Here is a 26,335-nt window from a genome sequence, read left to right as displayed (position 1 = left end):
GATTTTTCTCTTAATCACTTGGTCCTCCTTAAACTGCTCCCAATCCTCAGACCTATTGCTTTTTCTTGATAATTTGTATGCTTTCTCCTTGAATCTGATGCTATGTCTAATTTCCCTTGTAAGCCATGGTTTGGCCACAATTCCCTCATCACTCTTGCGCCAAACCAAACAACTTCTGGAGTTCACCCATTTGTTTTTTAAATGCCGCCATTGCCTTCCACTGTCTTTCCTTTCAATAATGTTTCCCAATCCATCATGGTGAATTCATGCCTCATACCATCATAGTTCCCTTTACTGAGATTCAGAACCCTGGTCTCAGAATCAACTACATCACTCTCCATCTTGACAAAGAATACAACCATACTATGATCACTCATTCCCAAGGGTTCTCTCACAACTTGATTGCCAGCTAATCATTTCTCATTACACAACATCCAGTCCAAGAAGGCCTGTTCCTTGTTGGGTCCTCAATGTATTGCTCCAGAAAACCACCTTGTATGCACTCCAGATATTCCTCCTCTATTGTTCTGTGACTTATTTGACTCTTCCACTCTATATAGAGACATAGAGGTTTACTGCATGGAAACAGGCCATTCGGCCCAATGTGTCCATGCTGCCCTTTTTTTTTTTGAAACCCCTGATCTCAATTGCACGCATTTGGCCCATATCCCTCGATACCCATTGTACCCATGTAACTATCTAAATGTTTTTCAAAAGACAAAATTGTATCCACCTCTACTACTACCTCTGGCAGCTTGTTCCAGACACTCACCACCCTCTGTGTGAAAAAATTGCCCCTCTAAACACTTTTGTATCTCTCACCTTAAACCTATGCCCTCTAGTTTTAAACTCTCCTATTTTTGGGAAAAGATATTGACTGTCTAGCTGATCTGTGCCCCACTTTATTTTATTAGATCTCTATAAGATCACCCCTCAGTCTCCTATGCTCTAGAGGAAAAAGTCCCAGTCTATCTAGTCTCTCCTTATAACTCAATGCATCAAGTCCCAGTAGCATCCCAGTAAATCTTCTCTGCACTTTTTCTAATTTAATAATATCCTTTCTGTAATAGGGTGACCGAAATTGCACAGGCTATTCCAAGTGTGACCTTACCAATGTCTTGTACAACTTCAACAAGACATTCCAACTGCTATGTTCAATGTTCTGACTGATTTGCCACTCTCCAATCTACAGGCACCTCACCCGTGACAATTGATGACTCAAACATCTCGACTAGGGGACACACAATTTCCTCTCTAGCCTCCCAAAATGTCCTGGGATACACTTCATCAGTTCCCCTATGCAGATTAAAGTCACCCATAATCACAGATGTTCCTTTAACACATGCGCCAAGGGATTGGTTCCCTGTTTAATGCTTTTCCCAACATTATCACTACAATTTGGTGGTCTATGTACCACCCCCACCAATGTTTTATTTTGCTCCTGTTGTTTCTTAATCCATACAGAGGGTCACACTTGGAATAGCGTGTGCAATTCCAGTCACCTTATCACAGAAAGGATATTATTAAACTAGAAAGAGTGCAGAGGAGATTTACTAGGATGCTACCGGGACTTGATGCATTGAGTTATAAGGAGAGGCTAGATAGACTGGGACTTTTTTCTCTTGAGCATAGGAGGCTGAAGGGTGGTCTTGGAGGTCTAGAAAATAAAGAGGGGCACAGATCGGCTAGACAGTCAATATCTTTTCCCAAAGATAGGAGAGTCTAAAACTAGAGAGCATAGGTTTAAGGTGAGAGATACAAAAGTGTTAAGACGGGCAATTTTTCCACACAGAGGGTGGTGAGTGTCTGGAACAAGCTGCCAGAGGTAGTAGTAGAGGCGGGTACAATGCTAATATTCCTCAATATCATATCAATATCACTTTTAATCGACAGTGCAACTCCACCACCTTTTCCATCTATCCTTCCAAAACACTGAATATCCCTCAATGTTTAGTTCCCATCCTTGTTTACCTTGGAGCCACGTCTCTCAGTGCAAACTAATTTCATACTCTCTCAAATCTATCTGTGCAACTTATTCATCCGTTTTGTTTTATAAGCTCCAAGCATTCAGGTACAAAACCTTAAGGTGGGTATTTTTAATATTTCTTTTTTTCTTTTTCCCACTTTTTTTGACTCAGTTCTCATCTGACTCTGGCCCTTGATTTGTCTGCGTATCATTTTACTTACTTTCCTTACTGTCTTTTCCTTTTGTTCTTAATTTCCCCACCACCACCTCCCCCGGCTCTGAATCCTTACAAAAGTTCCCATCCTCCTGCTTAAAAACGTAAGGATCATTTCAGCTATCTATTTAGATATCAATGTTCCTAATGTCAATTCATTTTTCGGGTATCATAGTGAATATACATATATTTCAACAAAGCCAGCAGTATTGTGTTTTGCAAAATTCTCACGCTTTTGCTGTGAGAATGACAAACTATATATTGGGTAAGTACTGATCCCACTTTCTTGTGCATTTTCAGCCTTTTTTAACAGTCGTATGTTTTTTTTTCCCTTCATGGAATCTGGATGATGCTGTTTGTCACCTGAAAATTGGAGAGTGGCAAATGTTGTGCCTTTGTTTAAAAAGGGCTGCAGGGAAAAGCCTGGGAACTACAGGCCAGTGAGCCTCACATCTGTGGTGGGTAAATTGTTGGAAGGTATTTTGAGAGACAGAATCTACAGGCATTTAGAGACACAAGGACTGATTAGGAACAGTCAACATGGCTTTGTGAGTGGAAAATCATGTCTCAAATTTAATTGAGTTTTTTGAAGGGCTAACCAAGAAAGCAGTGCCGTTGATGTTGTCTACATGGACTTTAGCAAGGCCTTTAACAAGGTACTGCATAGTAGGTTGTTGCATAAGGTTAAATCTCACAGGATCCAGGGCAAGGTATCTAAATGGATACAAAATTGGTTTCTTGACAGAAGCCAGAGGGTGGCTGTAGAGAGTTGTTTTTCAAACTGGAGGCCTGTGACCTGTGGTGTGCCTCAGGGATCAGTGCTGGGCCCACTGTTATTTGTCATTTATATTAATGATTTGGATGAGAATATATGGGGCGTGGTTAGTAAGTTTGCAGATGACACTAAGATTGGTGGCATAGTGGACAGTGAAGAAAGTTATCTACAATTGCAATGGGATCTTACTCAATTGGGCAGTGGGATGACGAATAGCAGATGGAGTTTAATTTAGACAAATGTAAAGCAATGCATTTTGGCAGATTGAACCAGGGTAGGAGTTACTTAGTTAATGGTAGGGCATTGGAGAAAGTTACAGAACAAGGAGATCTAGGGATACATGTTCATAGCTCCTTGAAAGTGGTGTTACAGGTGGATAGAATGGTGAAGAAGGCATTCGACGTGCTTGGTTTCATCGGTCAGAACATTGAATACAGGAGTTGGGACGTTTTGTAAAAGTTGTACAAGACATTGATAAAGCACACTTGGAATAGTGTGCACCATTCTGGTCACCCTATTATAGAAAGGATATTATTAAACTAGAAAGAGTGCGGAAAAGATTTACTAGGATACTACTGGGACTTGACGGGTTGAGTTATAAGGAGAGGCTGGATAGACTGGGACGTTTTGCTCTGGAGTGTAGGAAGCTGAGGGGTGACCTTAATAGAGGTCTATATTGAGAGGCATAGACAAGGTAGATAGTCTATTTTTTCCCAAAGGTAGGGGAGTCTAAAACTAGAGGGCATAGGTTTACAGTGAGAGGGGAGAGATACAAAAGTGTCCAGAGGGGCAATTTTTTCACACAGAGGGTGGTGAGCGTCCGGAACAAGCTGCCAGAGGTAGTAGTAGAGGCGGGTACAATTTTATCTTTTAAAAAGCATTTAAATAGTTACAAGGGTACGATGGGTATAGAGGGATATGGGCCAAATGCGGGCAATTGGGATTAGTTTAGGGGTTTTAAAAACAAAAGGGTGGCATGGACAAGTTGGGCCAAAGGGCCTGTTTCCATGCTATAAACCTCTATGACTATGGTGATTCACCAGTTGAAATGCAGTCCTTGTGGTGTAGGTACAACCACAGTGGTGTTTAGGAAGGAAATTCCAGGGTTTTGATCCAACCACAATGAAGGAATAGTGATTACAGTTCCAAGTCAGAATGTTTTATGACTTGGAGACTAACTTGCAGGCGGTGGTGGTCTATGCATCAGTTGTCCTGTCTTTCTTGGTGGTAGAAGTTGCAATTTTGCAAGGTGTTGTCAAAGGAGGCATGGCAACTTTCTGCAACATACCTTGTAGATGCTGTGTGTCTGTGCTTCTCAGTCTAATGTTTGATTGGAATGAGTATGTATTATGGAAACTGCTTTCTGTCCAAACCTTGATACTGACCGTAGAGATTTTTCAGCTTTCAAATTATACAAATGTTTTCTAAATATGCTAAACACCTCTGAAAGTGTTTAATAATTGAGATTTTATTTCTAAATGGATACAACAACTTGTATTTCTATAACGCTTTTTCTGTAAAATGTACCTCATGCCTAGTCTAGTGACTGCTAGATTCAACTATTCCAGTGTTCTGCTGGTTAGCTTCTCATCTTGCCACCCTCCTTAAACTTGAACTGATCCAAAATCATGCCCTAACTCATACCTGGTTCCACTCACCTATCAACACCTTTTTTTTTCACCTGTGCTAATATGTCCGGCTTGGAATGAAACTTTGATAATAATTCATGTGAAATACCTTGGAAAATCACAAAAAAATCTGTTCTTTATCACATTGCTGGTTTTGGGAGCTTGCTGCACGCAACTAAACTGCCTTGTTTCCTACATTACAACAGTGACTACGCTTCCAAAGTGCTTCATTGGTCATAAATGCTTTAGGATGTCTGGCCATGAAAGTTGGTACTAAAATGCAAGTCTATTATTTTTCTTTAACATACAAATGCAAACTCTTCCATTTTTGAGTTGGTTAAGGACTACACCTGGGTTGGATATTGGGAGAATTTCCTACTCCTAAAGTTTTATGTGATCCTTTACATCTACCTTAGCAGGTAGACTTGGTTTAACATCTCTTCTAAAAGATGATGCATTCAACAATCACTTAAGCTGCACTCCCTTACTATTACACTGACGTGTCAGCCTAGATTGTGTTCAAATCTACAGTGTAGGTTAAAGCTGTGGGAACTTCTGACATGCTGAGAAAGATAAGTTAAATAACAGGTTACAGAATAATCCCAAAAGCTCTAGTGCTTTTTGTACATTAGACTATTTTTTTCGTTGGACAACATCAATCTTTATACCATGACACCCTTCATATTAACAATGTTATAGTTATATGTAAATTGAAGAGCAAGTTCCAGAATGTGTGTGTCGTTAAATGTGGAAATCCAATAGTTACTGGCAACAGGCTGTGCTATATCAGTACGTTGCCAATAGATTCTGCATTGGAATCCATGTTAGGGTCTGAAGTTGATGTTGTTAACCATTTATCCCCTAACACAACAGGAAAAGTTATGACTTCATTCAGGCACAAGTGAATTTTTAATTACTACTGTCAGGCTATCTGGTGCTGAAAATTGTGGCATCTATTGTTGAATGTTTAAAAGCAGATGAAAATATCGGCCCAGATTTAATTGGATGGGCATCTTGCAGAATGCCCATTTGACTTCTTTTAACCTCACCAATTGGCTCAATAGAAATTGCTCTAAGTGTGAGAGAATGTGGTGAGGGTAATGGAGCAACTGAGACCTCAATGAACAGGGGAACTATGGTCTCTCTCCTTAATCCAATATACTTTTATAATCTGAGAAAGAAACAGGAGCAACTCAGAAGGCAATAAGGTGGACTAGTCAAATGGAGTGTACAAAAAGAAAGAGGGAATGAAATATTAGATGTAGAAGAAAAAGACAAAATTGAGACTTTTTTTAATCGGGTTTTTGAATTATGTATTGGGATATATCTCAAGGTGGAAGAAGGTGTGTGATGTTGCACACTCAAATCTAATCATTTGAAAGCTACTTGTACTATTTGCTATTTAATGTGCAAATTGTGCAATTTCTTAACTCGGTTTGAATGTGAGTTGTCAATTTAGCAAGACTGCAAACCATTCAGCAACTTGTGGCAATTTGCAATTCAATGTGGCATTTTTTTCTTTGGTGTATGTAGCTAGACAACTTACACATTAATAACTGACTTCCATTCTACCTGCTGTTACTTCCAGAAATGATGTTGACAATCATTATTTTAACTTCTCTGTACTCATTTTGATATCTAATTGGATTTGTCTTTATAAAAGGCAATGTTTTAAATAATTATCTTTGTGCTAGTAAAAATGTAGTTTGGTGTAAAATTATGCATGTAAAATGAGTCTAGTCTGACATGCTTTCTACAAAGGAAAATATATCTGAAATAAATCAGAAAAATGCTGAATTTACACAAAACAGACTAGCTAGAGTTTTGACTGACCAACTGGGATCTTACCCACGGTCAGAGAACCAGTGGTAACCCTCTCAGAGGTGAAGGGCAAACATTCGGTGTCCTTCACACACACTCCTGCCTTTACATAGTCCCTCAGTCGAGCAGAGTGCCCAACTAGGAGGAATCCCCCACTCCAGGAGATTGCTGGCAAGCCCACCAGGATTTTCTGGACAGCCTTTGGAAGATGTGGGAAACCTGCAGTAATCCCTGAGCCACCACTAAATTATCTTGATCAGGCACAATGTGTCAATTGCCTCATTAATGAGCCTAAGTGACTTTCTGCCACTAGCAACCTGGAATCCCACATCAGCCACTGTCCTGCCACTTAGGGGAGGTTTTGCCGCTGCTGGGAAACTAATGAGGGGCCTCCTCCATGATTAAATGAACTTGATCGCCATGCGCCCTGCCACAATGGAATGCATTATATCCAACACTGTATTGCAGTCCTTGATAAGAGCGTAATGCAAATTAGTTGAATCACCTGCCTTGCCAATGTAGTTAAAGTGTAAACCCATTTTGGCCTCTTGAGCATCCCTGATTTTAATTGCCTGATTGACAGTGTGCCTTCAGCTGCCAAGCTCTAACATTTGAATTTCCCTTCATTAAACCTCTCTGCCTCCAGCTAACTTTCCTTTTTTAATATGTTCTTTAAAAGCTACTTCTAAGCTCATCCACCCTAATATTACCTTATGTAATTTAGTGTCATGTTTGCCTTGATTATGCTTCCGTGGAGCACCTTGGGATATTTCACCATGTAAAAGGTGCTATATAAAATGCATGTGTATGAATTCATTATCATTGGAAAATATATGCATTGTGTCTCCTTTGATCACTGAAGAATGATTGTATGTTTTAATTTACAGAAAAATTTCTGTTGGTATATGCCTTAAAGATGCCTGCATATCCAATTTTCTCAATGCTATAGTTAATAGCAAAAGAAGACCTTTTTCTGACCTAAGTTGTATGTTCAATCCCATCACTTGTACATTGCTCTTATTTTTTAGAATGGGCTGTGAGTCTTTCTGGCAAAGTCAGCATTTCATAGAAACCCTACAGTACAGAAAGAGGCCATTCAGCTCATTGAGTCTGCACTGACCACAATCCCACCCAGGCCCTACCCCCATATCCCTAATACTTACCCACTAAGCCCTCTAACCTACGCATCTCAGGACACTAAGGGCGATTTTAGAATGGCCAATCAACCTAACGCGTACATCTTTGGACTGTGGGAGGAAACCGGAGCACCTGGAGGAAACCCACACAGACACGAGGAGAATGTGCAAACTCCACACAGACAGGTACCCAAGCTGGAATCGAATCCAGGTCCCTGGAGCTGTGAAACAGCAGTGCTAACCACATGTTGCCATGCTGCATTTGTTATTCATCTTTAATTGCCCTCAAGAAGGTGGTGGCTCAATCAGTGATCCAACTGGTGTAGGTACACCCATAGTGTTGCTGGGGAGGGAGCTTAATTTCTCAACAAAAAGAAACAGAAGTTAAATTTTGCCTTGCACAGAACAGCAGATCAATGAATGTGACCAATCCATACATTGACATAATGAGACCCTGACTACATACACATTTATAATTTGTTCCATGAGTAGCTGTGTTGTATGTATTAAAGGGAATTTGTTGTTTTGTATCATGCAGCAATTCTCAAATCCATGTCAGGAGAGTGAATGCTGATAATGTTATTCCAGAGCAGCATGTCGACTGCACTGTTAAAGTCAGTTACATTGACATCTTGTCCTGTACAAAACAAGAACCATTATGTAATTTTATTTGCAGTGTTTGCATTTGCGCCCATTCATAATTGTCCTGAAGAAGGTCCGACTTTTAAAAGAAATGTGCTCGATCTCTTAGCAGGCTACTTCAGTGTCAGCCCTGTATTACTTTCATCTAAGATGATTCTGTGGGATCAATCTCTTTTCACTTATAGTTTTGGTCCATTTCTTTTGTTAAGTTGCCTTTGGCACTAATTGGCGGCTGCGCTGACTATTTTGTAGTATCATTTTGACTACTACAAACCAATTTCTGCAATTACAAACCCCTCTGTTGTGGACTGGATTCATTCATTGTTTCTACTCAAAGAACTGGTGATACCTTGGAAGCAGGTAAACCCATTTTGAATCACTTTTGTGAAGTTTTCTACGTACACAAACAAAGCTTTTTGGACCTATATGCTCTAAAACAATAACATTTGTTTTTTTTTGTTTCGTTGTGAAATATATTGTGAAATATCAGAAGGTTTTGTGGCACAGTGGATAGTGTCTCTGCCTCTGAACCAGAAGCTCTCAGAAGTCCCACTCTAGGACTTGATAGCCACAGAAGGTGCGTTCATAACCCAGTTCAATGGGCTGACAGACAGCTTAAAAATGGGTAAAAGGTGTGTGTGCACACAAAGATAAGCTTAAATTAAAGTGTCTACCTGATCATCCGCAACTTCCCATACACTGCAATGTGATAATGGCCTTGTGACCTGTAGTGATATTAAGTTAGAGATAAATGTTGGCCAGGATACAAGAACCTCTCTGTTCTTTAAAATAGTGTTGTAGGCTTTCGCACTGATCTGAGTGGACAATTTAAGTCTTGACTTAACTTGCCATCTGAAGGATTACACCTTGGACAAGACGGTACTCTCTCAGTAGTACACTGGATTGTCTGCCTAGATTTTGAGCTCAAGTGTCTAGATTGAGGCTTACACCTGCAATCTTTTGATTTGCAGGTGAAATTGCTACCACTGAGCCATATCTGACTATTTCTGTTCTAAGCACAGTCAGCTTTTATGAGGACTGAATTTTAACACAATGGCCAGATTGGATCCGGTCGGATGTTATAATTTTAAAAATCTGAGAACAATCTGCCTACCTCTAGGTTTTATGGAGGGGAAGCAAAGTGTGGCCAGCAAATCTGCACCCAAGAAGCAGGTTGGCAATTTAAATATTTTATGTGGCTGCATTTAATCTGCAGATTTTAAAAGCTGGTGGCCAGATTTCCTAAGCTTCAGAAAACTGACAAGTTGATGTGAGAAGATAGCCTTGAGGAGAAAATAAATGTCTTTGCAGCTCTAGTTTGAAGGAATAGGAGAGTCAGTATGGCTTCATGAAAAGGAAATAATGTCTAACAAATTTATTAGCATTCTTTGAGGTAGTAATGAGCAGACTAGATAAAGGGGAACCTGTAAATTTCCAACATACTTGAATTTCCAAAAAAGCATTTGATAAGATACCACACAAATGGCTATTTAATAAGGTAAGAGCCTATGTTGTTGGGGGTAGTATATTAGCAAAGATAGAAGATTGACTAACTGATAGAAGATAGAGAGTTGGGATAAGAGGGGCATTTTCAGGATGGCAACGTGTAACTAGTAGATCCCACAGGGATCAGTGCTGCGGCCATCCTTATTTACAATATAAATGACTTGTATCTTATGGATGATCCAAAAAAAAAGGTAAGATAAGTGGTGAGGGTGGTAAGAATCTGCAGAAGTATATAGACAGGTTGTAGGAAAATGTGAACTTGTGCACTTTGGTAGGTAGACTAAAGAAGCTGAATATTTAAATGGAGGAAGACTGCAGAAAACTGAAGCACAAAGAGCTGGTATACAACTTCAACACGTACTAGGAAAACACATGGAATGCTGGCCTTTATTTCAAAATAAATTGAGTATAAAAATAGAGAAGTCTTACTAAAACTATACAAGGCACTAGTTAGACCAAACCTGAAATGTTGTGAACAGTTTTGGTCCCTTGAACTAAAGGAAGATATATTGACATTGGAGGTAAAGCAGAAAAGTTTATTTATTTATTAGTGTCACAATTAGGCTTACATTAACGCTCCAATAAAACTACAGTGAAAAATCCCCTAATCGTCACACACTGGCACTTGTTTGGGTACACTGAGGGAGGATTTAGCATGCCAATGTACCTAACCAGCACGTCATTCAGATATTCACTAGATTGATCCTGGGTGTGAATGGATTTTCTTGAGGAGAGATTGAGTAGGTTGGACTTGTGCTCATTGGAGGTGATCTTATTGAGACACATATGTTTCTCAGGGGCTTGGCAAAGTAGATTCTGAGAGGTTGTTTCTCCTTGTGGGGAAGTCTAGGACCAGAGGACATTATCTCAAAGTAAGGGTTAGCCCATTTAAGACAGAGAACAGGGAAGAATTTCCTATGGATCTATGGAATTCTTTACCGCAGAGAGCTGTTCAAGGCTGAGGTAGATAGATGAAGTGGGAAAGTGGAGTTGAGAATTTTCACGTTGGATCAGTTGTAATCTCACTGAATGGTGAAGCAGTTTTGATGGGCTAAATAGCCACATTCTATTCTTATGTCTTACTGTCACTCCACCCGCTAATCTTCCCAACCTAGGGTCATGCGTTGAACCTATTTGGTTCTGTGGCCGCCTCTGAGTGTACTCTATCTGACTAGAAGCCAAACCTGTCAGACTAACTTCCAGGCAGGGAACCTGTCAGGCCAAAAGACGCCGTGCAGTTGAAATTCCATTGCACTCCACATCCCATGTGAAAATCTACCTCTCCCTAGGGCAAGTCATTACCTGTTAATTATTTGAGAAATTCTCTCTTAGCTCTGAAATATTGAATGCAAATGAGCTTGCGATTTTATATTAGTGTCAATCTATTTGATGCATATCAGATGTCACAACAAACAAAACTCACATCTGGCCTTAACCATCTCTGGATATTGATGAGGTTGCTGTCCATGTTCCAACCATTTGAGATAGAAAGAATTAAAGTTATATTTGCTTGCTGAATAAGGATCAAGACTTCTTCTAAAATATGCCTAATATTAAAGCTTGCATTGTTCTGGGATGGCAAATGGTACATGCAGGGGTTGTGTGTTGGTATCTATTTTGCAGTTCCCCTGTGTCAATCATCTCTTACTGCCATGGTGTAGAACAGAAGACAATGTGAGTGGAAATGTATCCATGTCACATTCCTCAAACGCTTAAAAAGATTTTGCTAAAGAGTCTGGGATGTTAGATATTTTCAAAATAGTTTACCTAATTTTTACAATGTTTCTTTGTAACTAACATTTCTGTAAGTAAATTTTACACTTCATAGCTGATGTTGTGGTCTGCAGTGTGATCTGTGTGTGCTTTTTGCATACAGGTATGTGTGATCATCAGTGTTAGGGACATTTCCCTTATTGTGGAAGAAACATTGTATGTTTTTGTTCACTCTTTAGGAAATGCTCATATTAGTGTCCGGTGTTGTTCTCACCACTCTGTGAGACGTGATTGAACTTGGAGGCCCTTTATACATTACAGAAGATATTGTCCAAGATCACTCTTGGTGGGGATAATTGAAATGTTGTAGGTGAATTCAAAGCCTTGTAAGTATTGCCAACACCCTAAGATGGACACACATTTGTATAGTATTGACCCCACTCTTAAGAACTTAGTAGTTTTTTTTACCGTGATTATCCAACACCACACTCTTCCTCCCATCTCTCCCTTCAACTACACCCATGGCACCAGGTCCTTCCCACTTTATCCCTTCATGCCCAGATCAACTATGTCCTCCTCAGATCTCTCTTCCAGTCCTCCATGCTCCTGATTCCACTCCACAAGCTCTCTCACCACTGGCTCACCCTGTCCAGTCCCGAACCTCCATGCAAGAGTTCATTCTCCTGCTCTCCTTCATTTTGCTGTACAGCTAAATGAGGAAAATTGCTGACCTTACATGGGACTGCACAAAGCTGAAAGGTGCATGCTATTTTTAAATGATGAGCCAGGTGCCATGAGAATTTTTTTATGTGTCATTAACTTTATCTTGAAGATTGGACTTTATTGAAAATTGTTTCACATTAATGAGTATTCATGATATACAAATGTATTACAAGTAATAATGCAGCAGAAGCCTGCATTATACTTGACGTATAGCAACCACAAGATTGACTTTAGTGCAGCATGGTGGCACAGTGGTTAGCGCTGATGCCTTACAGCGCCAGGGACTTGGGTTTGATTCCCAGCTTGGGTCACAGTCTGTGCGGAGTCTGCATGTTCTCCCCATGTCTGCGTGGTTTCCTCGGGGTGTTCCGGTTTCCTCCCATAGTGCAAAAGACGTGCCAGTTGGATGGATTGGCTACGCTAAATTCTCCCTCAGTGTACTCGAACAGGTGCCGGAGTGTGGCGGCTAGAGGATTTTCACAGTAACTTCATTGCAGTGTTAAGGTAAGTCTTCTTGTCACACAAATAAATAAACTTGAAAACTTTTACCAAAAGAGAAAATGCTGGAAAATCTCAGCAGGTCTGGTAAGGAGAGGAAGAAGCTAATGTTTCAAGTGTGGATGACCCTTTGTCAAAGTTCAAAATGAAAACTTCTATTTCTACATCTCAACCTGCCATTGGAAAATTGAAATTTTGCATCTCACCTAATTAATTCACCTCCATATTTACATTTGTTCCAAGGTGCTGAAATTAACCTCTGAGGCACCAAGGAGCTCAGGCATCTTGTTCTCGCCCCAGATAAAATAAACCAAGGTGCAGCAAAGTTGGATAAGGATCTGAGGTCAATACTCAATAAGCCCTTCTATCAGTTTGGAAATGTCATGGTGTAAGTAAAGAAATGAATTGATCTTGCTGTATCAGTAATGGTTTGTATGTTTTCAGCATGGAGGATAAACTGATTCCTTGGTGAACAGAGTGAAGCTAGTGAAAGCCTGCACATTGCAATAGTGCAGAAAACTTGCTATTGCCATATTACTTTGTGTCCTTTAACAGAAGCCATCTCTGCAACATGTTCTACTTAGACATATAGGGGTTTTAGTGATGAACAGAATGTTACCTGCACGGCAACCATAATAAATACAATTGTGAAGGAATAGAAATCACTGAATAAGGTAGTAGAATTCAACAAATTATTCAATTTTTATCAATTTTTGAAAGAGAACCTGCTTTGTCTTTTCTGCAGCGTTCTGCCATGTGAATTAATTAGTGTTGGTCAACAAATTCACTACGTTCCCTGAGAAAATTATTGCACGCTTAGTTCTGAAAAAAGACATTCTAGAGGTTCATGAAAGACTTCAGTGCTCCAACAATCTACCATGCTACATTAAAGATATTGCACAAGTAAGTTCACATTATTATTTACGTTCGCTCATTATGGGGTTTGCCAAAACTGTTTGGATGATGTTCCAAGGGATTTCATCACAAGACCACCAGATCCAACCACTTACCACCCACAGCCCCATCACAGGTTGCCCAACATGTTAATCCTTCCAGAAATTTGCCAGTTTTGGTGGTTGCAATTCTCAACACCCCAAAACCACAGTATCCACTCTGTGATTTTACTAGAACACATGTTGACTGTGTGCACAATACAGTCTAGCTGTTTGTTGGACATCTAGGCAGAACAAGAAAAAAAATCCCTATCATTATTATCACAAGAGCATATATCCAGGAGGTTAATCATTAATTCCATAACACAGCAGGAAAGTCTGAAACTGTTCTGAAGAATAGCTCTGAAACAGTTACACTTAAACAGTGTGGTTTAACTGGGAATTCGGAGAGCAGGGGAAATGATGTAGTAAATAAAATAAATATATATGATACACATATGTATAAACAACTGAGGAAGATAGATAATGAGTTAAATTACACCTGGAAGACCTGACCTGTGAGGGAGTAGCAGGCACAGCAGAGCACTCCCTATGCATAGAGCAGGTAATGGCTAAGTTGTCTTCTCCACTTTAAAGCTACACCAAGGTAAGAGTTCAAACTTTATAAAACAATGAGCCTTAAATAAATTTCTACTGGCATAAATTTAATGTAAGATTCTTTAAACTAATTTTATGGCAGGGCAGCTCAGTCCTGTGTGCTGCACTGCCTGCAGCATGTGGGAATTTGTAGATGCTCCGTGTAGTCAGATGCAGAGTCGCTGAGCAGAGACTGATAGCCAATTCCACACACATGAGGATGGCCTCAACCAGGATCTTGGGTTCATGTCACACTATCTGTAACCCTCACTACTTATCTGGACTTGCAAAATCTCATTAACCGTCCTATCTGGAGACAATACATATCTCTTTAACCTGTGCTTAATGCCACAGGTTAAAGAGATGTGGGAAGTGCCACAGGTTTGAGTAACTTGGGCTCCGGGTTTTGAAGCTTGAGTGTCGGCACAGGACATTTAGGTGCATCCGCGAGACTGAGAGTTGTGTGGATAGCATGCTTTTTGATGCGGTCACCCCACAATTTAAGGAACTGCAGTCAGAAAGGGAATAGATGACCACTCATTAGAAGAAGGGAGGCAGGCACATAGTTAGGAAGGCCTCAGAATGCATCTCACTCAAGAACTATTTTTCATGTTGGCTGTACTGATTTGATTTGATTTATTATTGTCACATGTATTGGGATACAGTGAAAAGAATTGTTTCTTGTGCGAAGTACAGACAAAACATATTGTTCATAGACTACATAGGAGAGAAGAAAAGGAGAGGGTTCAGAATATAGTGTTGCAGTTACAGATAGAGTGAAGAGAAAGATCAGCTTAATATATGATCGGTCCATTCAAAAGTCTGATGGCAGCAGGGAAGAAACTGTCTTTGAGTTAGTTGGCATATGTTCTCAGACTTTTGTATCTTTTTCTTGGCGGAAGAAGATGGAAGGGAGTATGTCTGGGGTCGTGGGTCCTTGATTATTTTGGCTGCTTTTCTGAGGCAGTGGCAAGTGTAGACAATGAATGGGAGGCTAGGTTGCGTGATGGACTGGGCTACATTCACAACACTTTGTAGTTTCTCACGATCTTAGTCAGAGTAAAAGTGAAGTTTATTTATTAGTCACAAGTAAGGCTTACATTTACACTGCAATGAAGTTACTGTGAAATTCCATACCAAGCTGTGATACATCTGGAAAGACTGCTTTCTCTGGTGCATCTGTAAACTTGGTGAGTGTCGTAGCAGACACGCTGAATTTCCTTAGCCTCCTAAGAAAGTATAGGCGGTGGTGGGTTTTCTTGACCATTGCACTGGCTTGGAGGGACCAGGATAGATTGTTGATGATCTGGACACTTAGAAACTTGAAGCTCTCAACCATTTCCGCTTCATCACATTGATGGGGAAAGGGCACATCCTCCACTACACTTCCTGAAGTCAATGACTATCTCCTTTGTTTTACTGACATCTACGGAGAGATTATTGTCATCGCACTATTTCACCAGATTCCCTATCTTTCCTGTACTCCGTCTTGTCATTGTTTGAGATCCATCCTACAACAGTGGTGTCATCGGCAAACTTGAAAATCAAGTTGGAGTGGAATTTGGCCACATAGTCATCAGTGTATAAGGAATATAGTATGCATGGCATTGGTGTTGAGGATATGGAGGAGGTGTCGTTACCTGTCCTTACTGATGTGGTCTGTGGGTTAGGAAGTCTAGGATCCAGTCGCAAAGGAAGGAGACAGCAATCCTTTTAACTTTGTCACTGGTTAATCATGCTTACAGCTTTTAAACATGATTTCACAGGGAGATCTTGCCCAGCACCCCATGATTCTGGGTGGTCAACTCTGTTTTAATTGGTCAGGATGTGGACACAACAACAACGGATGAATGAACACCGCTCAACAATTACCAACCAGGAGTGTTCTCTTCCTGTTCGGAAACACTTCAGTGGTCACGTGCATTCAGCCTCTGATCTTCGGGTAAGCATTCTCCAAGCGACCTTCACGACATATGACAGCACAGATTCACTGAGCAGAGACTGATAGCCAATTCCACAGACATGAAGATGGCCTCAACCGGGATCTTGGGTTCATGTCACACTATCTGTAACCCTCACTACTTACCTGGACTTGCAAAATCTCATTTACCGTCCTATCTGGAGACAATACACATCTCTTTAACCTGTGCTTAATGCTCTCTCCACTCACATCGTCTATACCTTTAAGACTTGATTACCTGTAAAGATTTGCATTCCAATCATTATTTTGTAAATTGAGTTTGTGTGTTTATATGCCCTGTTTGTGAATAGAATTCCCTCTCACCTGATGAAGGGGCAGCGGTCCTAAAGCTAGAGGCTTTTGCCACCAAATAAACCTGTTGGACTTTAACCTGGTGTTGTGAGACTTCTTACTAATTGGTCAGCCCATTTGGCTAATCTAGATAAAAACTAAATACTGCTGATGCTGGAATCTGAAACTGAAAATGCTGGAGAAACACAGCAGATCTGACAACATCTGTGGAGAGAGAACAGAGCCCCTGTTTCAACAGATGTTGTCAGACCTGCTGTGATTTTCCAGCATTTGCTGTTTTTGGCTAATCTAGAATTCAACCTCATCCGAATTTGACTCATCCGGATTTCACTGGAATAAAAGGTGAACAGGACCAACGGGACAAATTAACTCTAAAAGTGACACCCTTGAGAGAGAAAACTTTGGAACAAATAGTAGAATGAAGTTAATCCTGAAGCTGCTGAAAACCTTGAATGATGTGGAGATGCTGGCATTGGTCTGGGGTAAACACAGTAAGAAGTCTCACAACACCAGGTTAAAGTCCAACCAATTTATCTGATAGTAAATTCACAAGCTTTTGGGGTTTGCCCCTTCGTCAGGTGAATGGAAACCGAAATGATAGAGATTTGTGAATGCATAGGATATAACATTTGCCTAATGACAGCTCTGTTTCCTCTGTTAAGATTTGCCCTGTCGCTCAGTGCAATGTCTCCTACACATTTCATTTGGTAGTGTTCAGAATCCTAGTCAGTGGCGGATTGATTCATCCTTCATTTTCTCGTCACACTCGAGCTAGTTGTTATAAGGGTTTTGAATTCCCTTTGCAGCGTTACTGCTGCCGCTGGCTCCGGAACAGCTGATCCGCAGGGGACCGGGAGAATGGAGACTTGGTCAATGTATTCACCTGAGAAGCATGCGCAGTGGAGGTGGCAGGTTGGAGCGTCAGCGGAGAAACGCGTGCCAGCGGACCGAAGTGTGAGCATGCGCAGCCTGGGGGGTTTAGACGTGGAGAGTGATGTGAGCATGCGCAGCTGTGTAGGCGCAGGGGAGGGTGGAGGGCTGTGAGAATACGCACGCGTAACTGTGGGGAAAAAAAAGCCGTGATAACGCATGCGTAGCGAGGTGGGCTTATTCTGTACATGCGTGGCCCTGTGGTGAGCATGCGCATTTAGGATCGGGTGGCTCTGGGTTTCTGAAAGCGCCGGGTGGTGAAAGCGGAGAGCGCGGCTCTGAGCACAAGATACCCGGTAAGTCAGGGCAGGTTTGTCCGTCTAAATACGCCGAGGCAGAATCGAATATAATCGTCGTGAGGGTGGAAGCTGAATCATATTCAAAAATAAAACACCCAGTGCTGTTTAATTGAATGGTGTGAGGTGTTAAAATTCCGGCAAAGGCCTAAAGAGGGTGGAAGCCCCGGGATTGCCATTAGTGTAAACTGATTAAATATCCCGTCAGGGCGGCTCCTATCTTAGATTTTCCAGATTATTTTGTTGAAGAGGCTTGGGAGTGTCAGAATTTAGGTCTTTATCCTGGAAGAGGTATTTTCTTTTAGTAATTTTGACTTAGCCCATTTGTACCCGATAAATGTGATTTAAATATATTTCTATTCGGTTTTCTCGCTAAACTTCATTTATAACATTTGTTATGGCATTGGTTATGTTTAATATGCAATGTGATTACAGCTAAAAGTAGTTTTATAATACTTCCCTCTAATTGATGTGGGATACTACCTTCAATATGTGTGTGATTCTGTGAAGATAGTGGGCCATCCAGATGGGTTTCACTACGCACTGTTGTAGCATGGTTATAGCATACAACGTTATTTGATGCTATTACAGGAAGTAGAATAGTATAAAATAGTTTCCATGCCAGTCGACACAACAATATTTACCTAGCAATGAGTTGATTTGCTGATGGCTACTGGAAGCCGAATGGATTCCAATTTCTTTGTTTTGTTAGCTGAGATGAGGTGACTGACTGCCTGATTGTGATAAAAGCTTCAGAGTCAAAAGGTCAAATCTTCTATTGTAGCAGTATAAATATTTTTCTAATCAGAATTCTTTTTAAAAGAATTTGAAAAAGGTGAGAATATGTATATTTTCTATTACTCAATGTTCTAATTTTAAAGTTGAAAGTATGAACTTTGTCTAGTAAGAATGTGCCAGTGTATTTGTTGCATTTAAAAATTCAGATACCTGTTTTTAGGATCAGTAAGAAGAGCCTCAATGCCAGGCTAAAGTCCAGCAGGTTTATTTTGCAATCAAGAGCTTTCAGAGCAGCTGACTTGCCTGATGAAGGAGCAGCGCTCTGAAAGCTTGTGATTCCAAATAAACCCGTTGGACTTTAGCCTGGTATCGAGAGACTACTTACTGTGTCCACCTCAGTCTATCGCTGGCATCTCCATCATGCTTTTAGGATGATTGTGGGCGTACTGCTAAAGATACTGTGGCACCATGGGTTTCCTAAGTAGAAAGCATGAAACTCATTTATCAAAAATACTGACAACTTGGTCCCATGATTCACACTAAGCCTGGCCTCAAAGTAAGACTTTCATTCACATAGCACCTTTTCATGACTTCACGTGATGCTTTACAGGCAGCAAAAGACTTTGGTCACTTCTGTAAAGCAGGAAATGCAGCAGCCAATTTGCATGTAGTAATGATTCAAATAGCAATGTGGTGATGAGCACAATTTGTTTTAATGTTGGTTGAAAGACATTTGTTCAGGCACCCAGAAGAACTTAATTGCTCTATTTTGCAAAGATGCCATATAATCTTTCACATTAACATGAGTTGGACCTGGCGCTGCAAAATGTGATTAGACTAGATCAGCGCTTGGTCGCTGGCACAGACATGATGGGCCAAAGGGCCTCTTTCTATCCAGCAAAACTGACTATAATGGGTGTGGCTGTAGTTTAACATCTCATCCGTTTATTGACAAATGATTCAGGTTAGAAGAAAATGTAACCTTTAAATCTTTCTAATAAGAATTAGATTGACTTACAATAGAGGAAAATCAACTAAAGTCAAAATTTTAAAGTTGAGCTTCTTGAACCATTGTTTCCAACTGAAGTTTGAAAGTTTCTGTTCATTTGGAGCATAAGCTTAATATGTCGAAGTGCAAACTTAAAGTCTATTAATGTCACAAGTAGGATTACATTGCAATGAAGTTGCTATGAAAATCCTTTAGTCGCCACACTGGCGCTTTTTCGGATACTCTGAAGGAGAATTTAGCATGGCCATTGTACCTAACCAGCATGTCTCGGCCTGTGGGAGGAAACCAGAGCACCTGGAGAAAACTCATGCAAATGTGCAGACTCTGATTTCCAAGGTTGGAATTAAATCTGGGTCACTGACACAGGCAGTATTTCTAGCCACTGCCACCCTTAATGAGCCCTACTTGCTGAAAAGTGTCCCCTGCTCCTATTGGAAATGCTCTTGCTCTCATTTTCTCAGCACTACCCCACCCCCATCATATTCTCCCCTTTTCCCTCTTCCCCTGGACTCAAACCCAGATCCCTACTCTCCTCGCTGTGATTTGCCAGTAGACTTAGCTGGATTCTCGTCCTCATCTCCCCCTCCCCCCAGTGGGTGGCTAAGGTCTCGCTTGAGTAAATTACCACTCCATCAGTGTAGGGCAGCCAGCCTTTTAATGGGTGGACTGCTGATCAGCATTGCTGGGGGAGGGGGTATACACTCACAACCAGCCCATGACTGACTGGGTCAGCATTGGGTGACTAATATTAACCTCATCATTCCTGATCATATTGATTTGCATTTTGATAAATGAATCTTGATCAGATTTTTTGCCTCCTGTTTGCATGTGATCAGTTTCATAAACGCGCAAACATTTTCTGGGCTGCCTATCAATGTTGTGATTGACATTTAAGATGAGTGTCTAATTTCATGGTGATATCATCTTGATGTAGAGATTCTGACATTAGACTGATATATGCCCTGTTTGTGAGCAGAATTCCCACTCACCTGATGAAGGAGCAGTGCTCTGAAAGCTTGTGGCTTGTGCTACCAAATAAACCTGTTGGTCTTTAACTTTGTGTTGTGAGACTTCTTACTGTGCATATCAACTTGTACAGAGGGGAATATGGTGCTTCTCAATGAGCAAAATTTTTAAGGGTGCCTTTGTCTTCTGTCCTCAGAAATGCTGTGCATTTTGCCTGTGGTGGCTCGAGATTAGTGAACAGAGCTTCTATATTTGTGTAATTGGCCAGCCAAGGCAGGTGATATCATTTTTTTTTTGCTCACCTGAAAAACCAGAAAAGGTGGCATTTTGAGCTCTTATCCAAAAAGATGTAATCCCAGTATTTTTGAGGAGTAACAAGCCTCAATCTAACCATACTCCTGGGAGGAACAGGGATTTGGCTGGACCTATGCTCTGATCTTTGCAGCAGCACTAGGCTGTTTTGAAGTGAGTAAAGGGACAGTATTGGCACACTTGTTATAAAGGCTATGGGAGAATAATTATGTAGAAAGGAATAGAATCTGAGGCCTTTCATTTTATATAGCATGTTTTTGAAACATCTTAATGTGCTTCACAGCTAGTGACTTTTTTTTTTGGAGTGTTTGGCCCTGCTGTAGAGCAGTATATATTTGCAGTCAGTGACAATGCCAGTTAATCTATTGCCTGTGCTTCATGGAACCATGTTGTTTTATAGGCACAGTAGCCAGATAGGCCACTCTGTGCACAATCAAGCAGCAAATGAGTAATTAATTGCAAATTTCTGTGGTGGTGTTTGAGGGTTGAACATTGACCAGGACATTGGGGAACTCCTTCTCTTCAAATAGTGACTTGTGATCTTTTGCATCATTTATTTAATGAGAAAAGCAATGTGATAACTAACCTATTTGTGGCAGGAAGGTTCAATCCTTGGCCTGAGTAATATGAACTTGCCATTATTTCCATTATGAGTATAGTATTGACCCCATTCCTCCAGAACTATCTAAGGCAACAAAAACTTTCAATCCTTCATTCTTGCTTAGTGACTATGCTATAAGTGTTTGACTATAGTTTTTGAGAACAATTTTTAGTTCAGTTGTGATGTTCTCCAGAATGGGAAAAATGTCTTGCTGCACGTTTATTACAGCTTGTGTTCACGCATGACAAATGGGCGCTTGAATATAGGATTCAGAGATATGTCATTGATCATAGAATTATATTTTGACACAAGTTTTTGTAAAAAGACAAATGTAATGAAGCCTGATAATGCCACATTTTTACCTATTTTGTCTTTGTACAGGCAGTTAAACCATTGGTTGTTTAATTGTGAACGTTGACTTGTGATCTATCCTAGCTTTTAACACACTTTGGTTCTAGTGGCACTATTAACACCCCATTTGTCCCATGTCCATGACATCTTTGTCAATCTCTCCTTAGCTCTAACCTATCCCTGGCCACCCATTCTGCGTCATCTGCTTAACCCACCTCCAACTATATATTACTTTTCTATTCAGTTCTGTAGAAGGGTCATATGGATTCAAAACATTTAACTGTTTTTCTCTCTCTACAGATTCAGTCAGACCTGCTGATTAATCCAGCATTTTCTGTTTTTATTTCAGATCTGTCTGTTTTTTTTTTCCCCCTCTTCAATTTTCAGTCTTTTAAAGCAACTTGTGCCTAACCTAGCTAGTTTTGACAAAGGATGTTATCTGAAATGTTAAACTTGTCTTCACTTGAAGATGTTAAACGTCCTCTTCATTTCTGATGCCTTTTTATTTCAGATTGTTCAAAGAAATAGAAGGAATTCTGCAATGCTTTTAAAAAATATACATCTTTGACCTTGGGATATTGGCACATTTATTGCATGGTGAAGTTGTATTTCTTTTGCAATCTGTTTTAGTGATGGCTCTTCCACAGTAGTATACAGATAGCAAATTCTAGTTTACTGACCCTATAACAATGAAAACAGTGATTATATCTGTTCAGGTCCTAATATTGTGTGATTTGGAGGTGAACTCCCATGTCACTGTTTCTGTTCTCAACAGTAGTCACATGGAAGTTGATATGAAGAAATAAATGCTGTAATAAACCATTTAAGCTCATTCGTCCATTAAGAACCCAAAATCCCCAATGCTTGGCACAGCTTGTAGAGGCATGCTATATTATAGGAGTTGGTATTATGGACTTTCTGTAAACATCTTCCAGGGTTTTTTTCCTTTGTAGCTCAGTGACCATATTAGAAGCAGTACTCAATGTGGCCTGCGGTTTTGTGCAGGATAGATATCACTTTGTGACTAATACTCTAATGTTTTGGCTATATGTTAGAGCATGCTATTGATTGCTCCTCCACTGTTTGAATATGTTTTGTATTCATCTCTGCCTGTACTGCTGTAATAATTCCATTTTATAACATTCATTCAAAACCATTTGTCCAATGGATGCATACCTGTATAACATAGATGGAAAAGTAATGTCATATTATCTTTTATATTATCTTTTTAGGGGTAGCACAGTGGTTAGCACTGCTGCTTCACAGCTCCAGGGACCTCAGTTCGATTCCTGGCTTGGGTCACTCTGTGGAGTTTGCACATTCTCTCTCCTTGTGTCTGCGTGGGTTTCCTCCCATTGTCCAAAGATGTGCGGGTTAAGTTGATTGGTCATGCTAAAATTGCCCTTAGTGTGCTGAGATGTGAGGTTAGAGGGATTAGTTGGTAAATATGTAGGGATCTGGGGATAGGGCCTGGGTGGGATTGTGGTCGGTGCATTTTTGGATGGCTGAATGGCCTCTTCACTGTAGGATTTCTATGATTATGATTCTATGATCCATAAGTCACTAATGAATATGCAATCTTGAGTGTTTTGAATCCTATTTAGAATGTATGACCTGCAGAAAGTTGTACAATGTATATCATAGGCAACAGCATGTTATAGTTGACTGATGTTATACTTGAAATGTATTTAAAAATGCTATTTCCTTAATTTTTGTGGCTTAATAGAAAAAACATAATTTGAATCTACCTTTTGACATTCCATTTAGCACCGTGGTTTATCAGTATTGATGGGCCTTTTATTTCACAAGTTAGCAAAAAAGAATGTTTCACTGTCCATCAGCATTCCTTATCCTGGATTTCTTTTCCAAAACCGTTCAATTCTAACCTTGAATTGAGCACACACAACTTTGCTTTTAATAACAAAGCACAAATTCTGTTGGAAAGCAGGTATTGTTGAGTGAGTTTGCCATTTGAATCTAGCCAGAATTTTCATTGTTTATATTCAGACAGATCTTCTGTTCTGCCAACCTTGCTAAATTTCCAGGTTACAGCTGGCTGCACAACATCCTATTTATCGGGAGCTGGGACTGCAAGCAAAATATAACAGCAATTATAGTTTTCTTAATCATATGCAGTATCACTTATCAATGGGAAATATTCAGACTTTTACTTTGGTTTGCTGCACATGTCCCAATTTCACAACTAAAGGAATGGCATAAAGGACTAGGCAGCTGTTTGTGGTAGCATTGACCAATATGTCACTGCCACCTTCAGGGAAGTGGAATGATGGATTGGAAAACAACTAATGTATAATCTTGGCCATTGGACACAAATTTTATTTTATTAGGACGATTTAATTCAGGCACCTGTATACTCTCCTAGTCAAAGAATAGCATTCTCCCTTTTTCAGGTGGGTAAGGAGAATTTTTTTTTGCTGGTCTGTCAATCTTCCTCGCAAGTAGTGGAGGCTTTGTCATTGAATTTATTAAAATTAGGCAGGTTGTTGATAGGGGACTAAAGGATTGAGGGTAGAGAGGCAGAGAGGAAAGAGACAACAGTTAGATCAGCCATGATCTTATTGAATGGTGGAGAAAATTTGAAGGGCCAAAAGGCCTACACCTGTCCCATGTTCTCCAAGTAGCATGGATGAGAACATGTGCAAACTGAATGGAAGGCTGGGGCTGATGAAGGGAAAGATTAAGCTAAAGTCATCACGTTATGGAAATAAGAGTTTTGAGTTTCCATTGGCCTTTCAGGTGGAATGGCAATTGAGTCAGATTGCTACTCCCTTTGCAGTTACTTGCCTTGGTATCTAGTTGCCCCAAACTCGCCCAATCCGACTGGGCAAGGTCAGGGAGGTCGTGCATGAGTTGCTCAGAAGCTGAAAATGGTTTAAATTCTAACTTTTTCTGGGTAATTATGGCTGTATGGCAGTTGGAACCATCTAAAGTTTGTGATTTTTAAACTGCATTTTTGGATGGTTCCCAGTATAAGGCAAGACAAGGCCACTTGGTCTCAGCCTGACGCAGCCATTCAGTAAGATCATAGCTGATTGTAATCTCAACTCCACATTCCTGCATATTCCCAATAACCTTTCATCCCCTTGCTTATCAAGAATCTATCTACCTGTGCTTTAAAAATATTCAGATATTCTGGTTCCACTGCCTTTTAGTTCCAAAGACATTCAACCTTCATCTCAGTTTTAAATGGGTAAACCTTTATTTTTAAATATTGACCGCTAGTTCCAGATCCTTGAAATATCCTCTTCGTATTCGCCATGTTAAGACCATTCAACGTATTTTGTTTGTCATGTTGCTTCTTGCTCTTCAAGCCTACCCTGTCCAGCCTTTCCTCTATAGGACAACCCACACGTACAGATATTACATAGGTGTTCTTCAGCACCCCCACCACTACCATGCCATGGAGCTCAGAATTTATGGCCTATTATTTCTTGAATATTTCGTATTCTCCAGGAATGTCCCATATCACTAAAGGCAGCTATTTCTGTCACTGCAATCCCATATGGATTATAATTCAACAAAATTGTGTTTGTGGTGTCTTTACTGGAGTAGTGATTTCAGTGTCCTGTGATGTGTTCTTGTGCATTTATAGTAGGGATTAGAAAAAATAATGAAGTATAGCAACAGCAAAAAACTCATCCTGTCTAACAATCTACAGAGGGATCTTTAATCTGAAGCATTGACTTTTTTCTATTCAGTTCATACGGAGATGAACACAGTCCATTTAATTACATGTAACACTTCACAGGCAAATAACTAATCATTTCTGAAAGGCAAGTTATCTAGTAGTTGGTCTTCACAAGCTACAGTATTTAACTGTATTGTACAACTAACCTGCCCAAGTCCTAACATTAAAGGTCTAAAATTATTCATTTTTCATTAAATTCAAAATCATTACAATGGCATAATGTTGGTTTATTTAATGATCTCTCTTTATCAAGTTTTGTCACTTTAAATCTTCCTCCTCTGCAAGTATTTATTATTGCACATTAAGAAAATGGAGTGTATTAAAAGGTGTTTGAGTAATTACACTTTCCGGGATACAAATAAAGTTGGGTTTTTTAGTGATTGAATACCGTGTCACTTGGATTTGGAAACCAGGGAGTGTGAAAACTCTTTATAGGGATTTCATTCTCCACATTTGCACACACACTGTCTAATCATGTTGGAGTTTTGTAAGTTCTTATGAAATTCCCCGTCACTTTTCTAAACTCTAGTTAATATAATCCTAACCAACTTAGTCTCTCCTCATATGACAGACCTGCCATCCTAGGAATCAAGTTGGCAAACCTTTGCTGCACTCCCTCTATAGCAAGGACATCCTCAAGGATCAGATAAGGACACTAAAACGGCGCACAATACTCCAGCAATAGCCTCACCAGCACCCTGTACAATTTCAGTAAAACATCCCTTTTCCTATATTCAAACCTGCTTCTATGTTGACGAACACACCATTTGCCTGAAATAATAGTAATTCTTTGATATGGGGAAAGGCAGGATCAGAATATTGAATTTGATGATCAGCCATGATCAAAATGAATAATAGGGCAGGCTGAAAAGGCCAAATAGTCTACTCCTGTTTCTATTTCTCTCAATATCCTCTCATTTTAAAAGTCAATGTTTATCCATTGATTTCCAACATGCAGACTCGCGCGCGCACACTAGATTTGAACTGAAACATGCTGCTG

At 40.1% G+C, this 26,335-nt stretch overlaps 1 protein-coding gene across 1 annotated transcript in view; it reads left to right on the top strand.

The window, feature by feature from the left end:
- The first annotated feature begins 17,577 nt into the window (after positions 1–17,577).
- LOC145353213 (importin subunit alpha-5) overlaps positions 17,578–26,335 on the top strand; it is a 43,284-nt gene continuing 34,526 nt past the window's right edge. The window contains exon 1 of the mRNA XM_080203738.1: positions 17,578–17,649. The gene's annotated coding sequence lies outside the window, so the exon portion shown is untranslated. The remainder of the gene's footprint in view (positions 17,650–26,335) is intronic.

Source organism: Carcharhinus amblyrhynchos, chromosome 15 (genome assembly GCF_965287045.1).
Source record: "Carcharhinus amblyrhynchos chromosome 15, sCarAmb.v2.hapA, whole genome shotgun sequence".
Taxonomy (NCBI): domain Eukaryota; kingdom Metazoa; phylum Chordata; class Chondrichthyes; order Carcharhiniformes; family Carcharhinidae; genus Carcharhinus; species Carcharhinus amblyrhynchos.
Note: the sequence above shows the minus strand (reverse complement) of the source record. Positions and strands in the feature narration are given on the sequence as shown.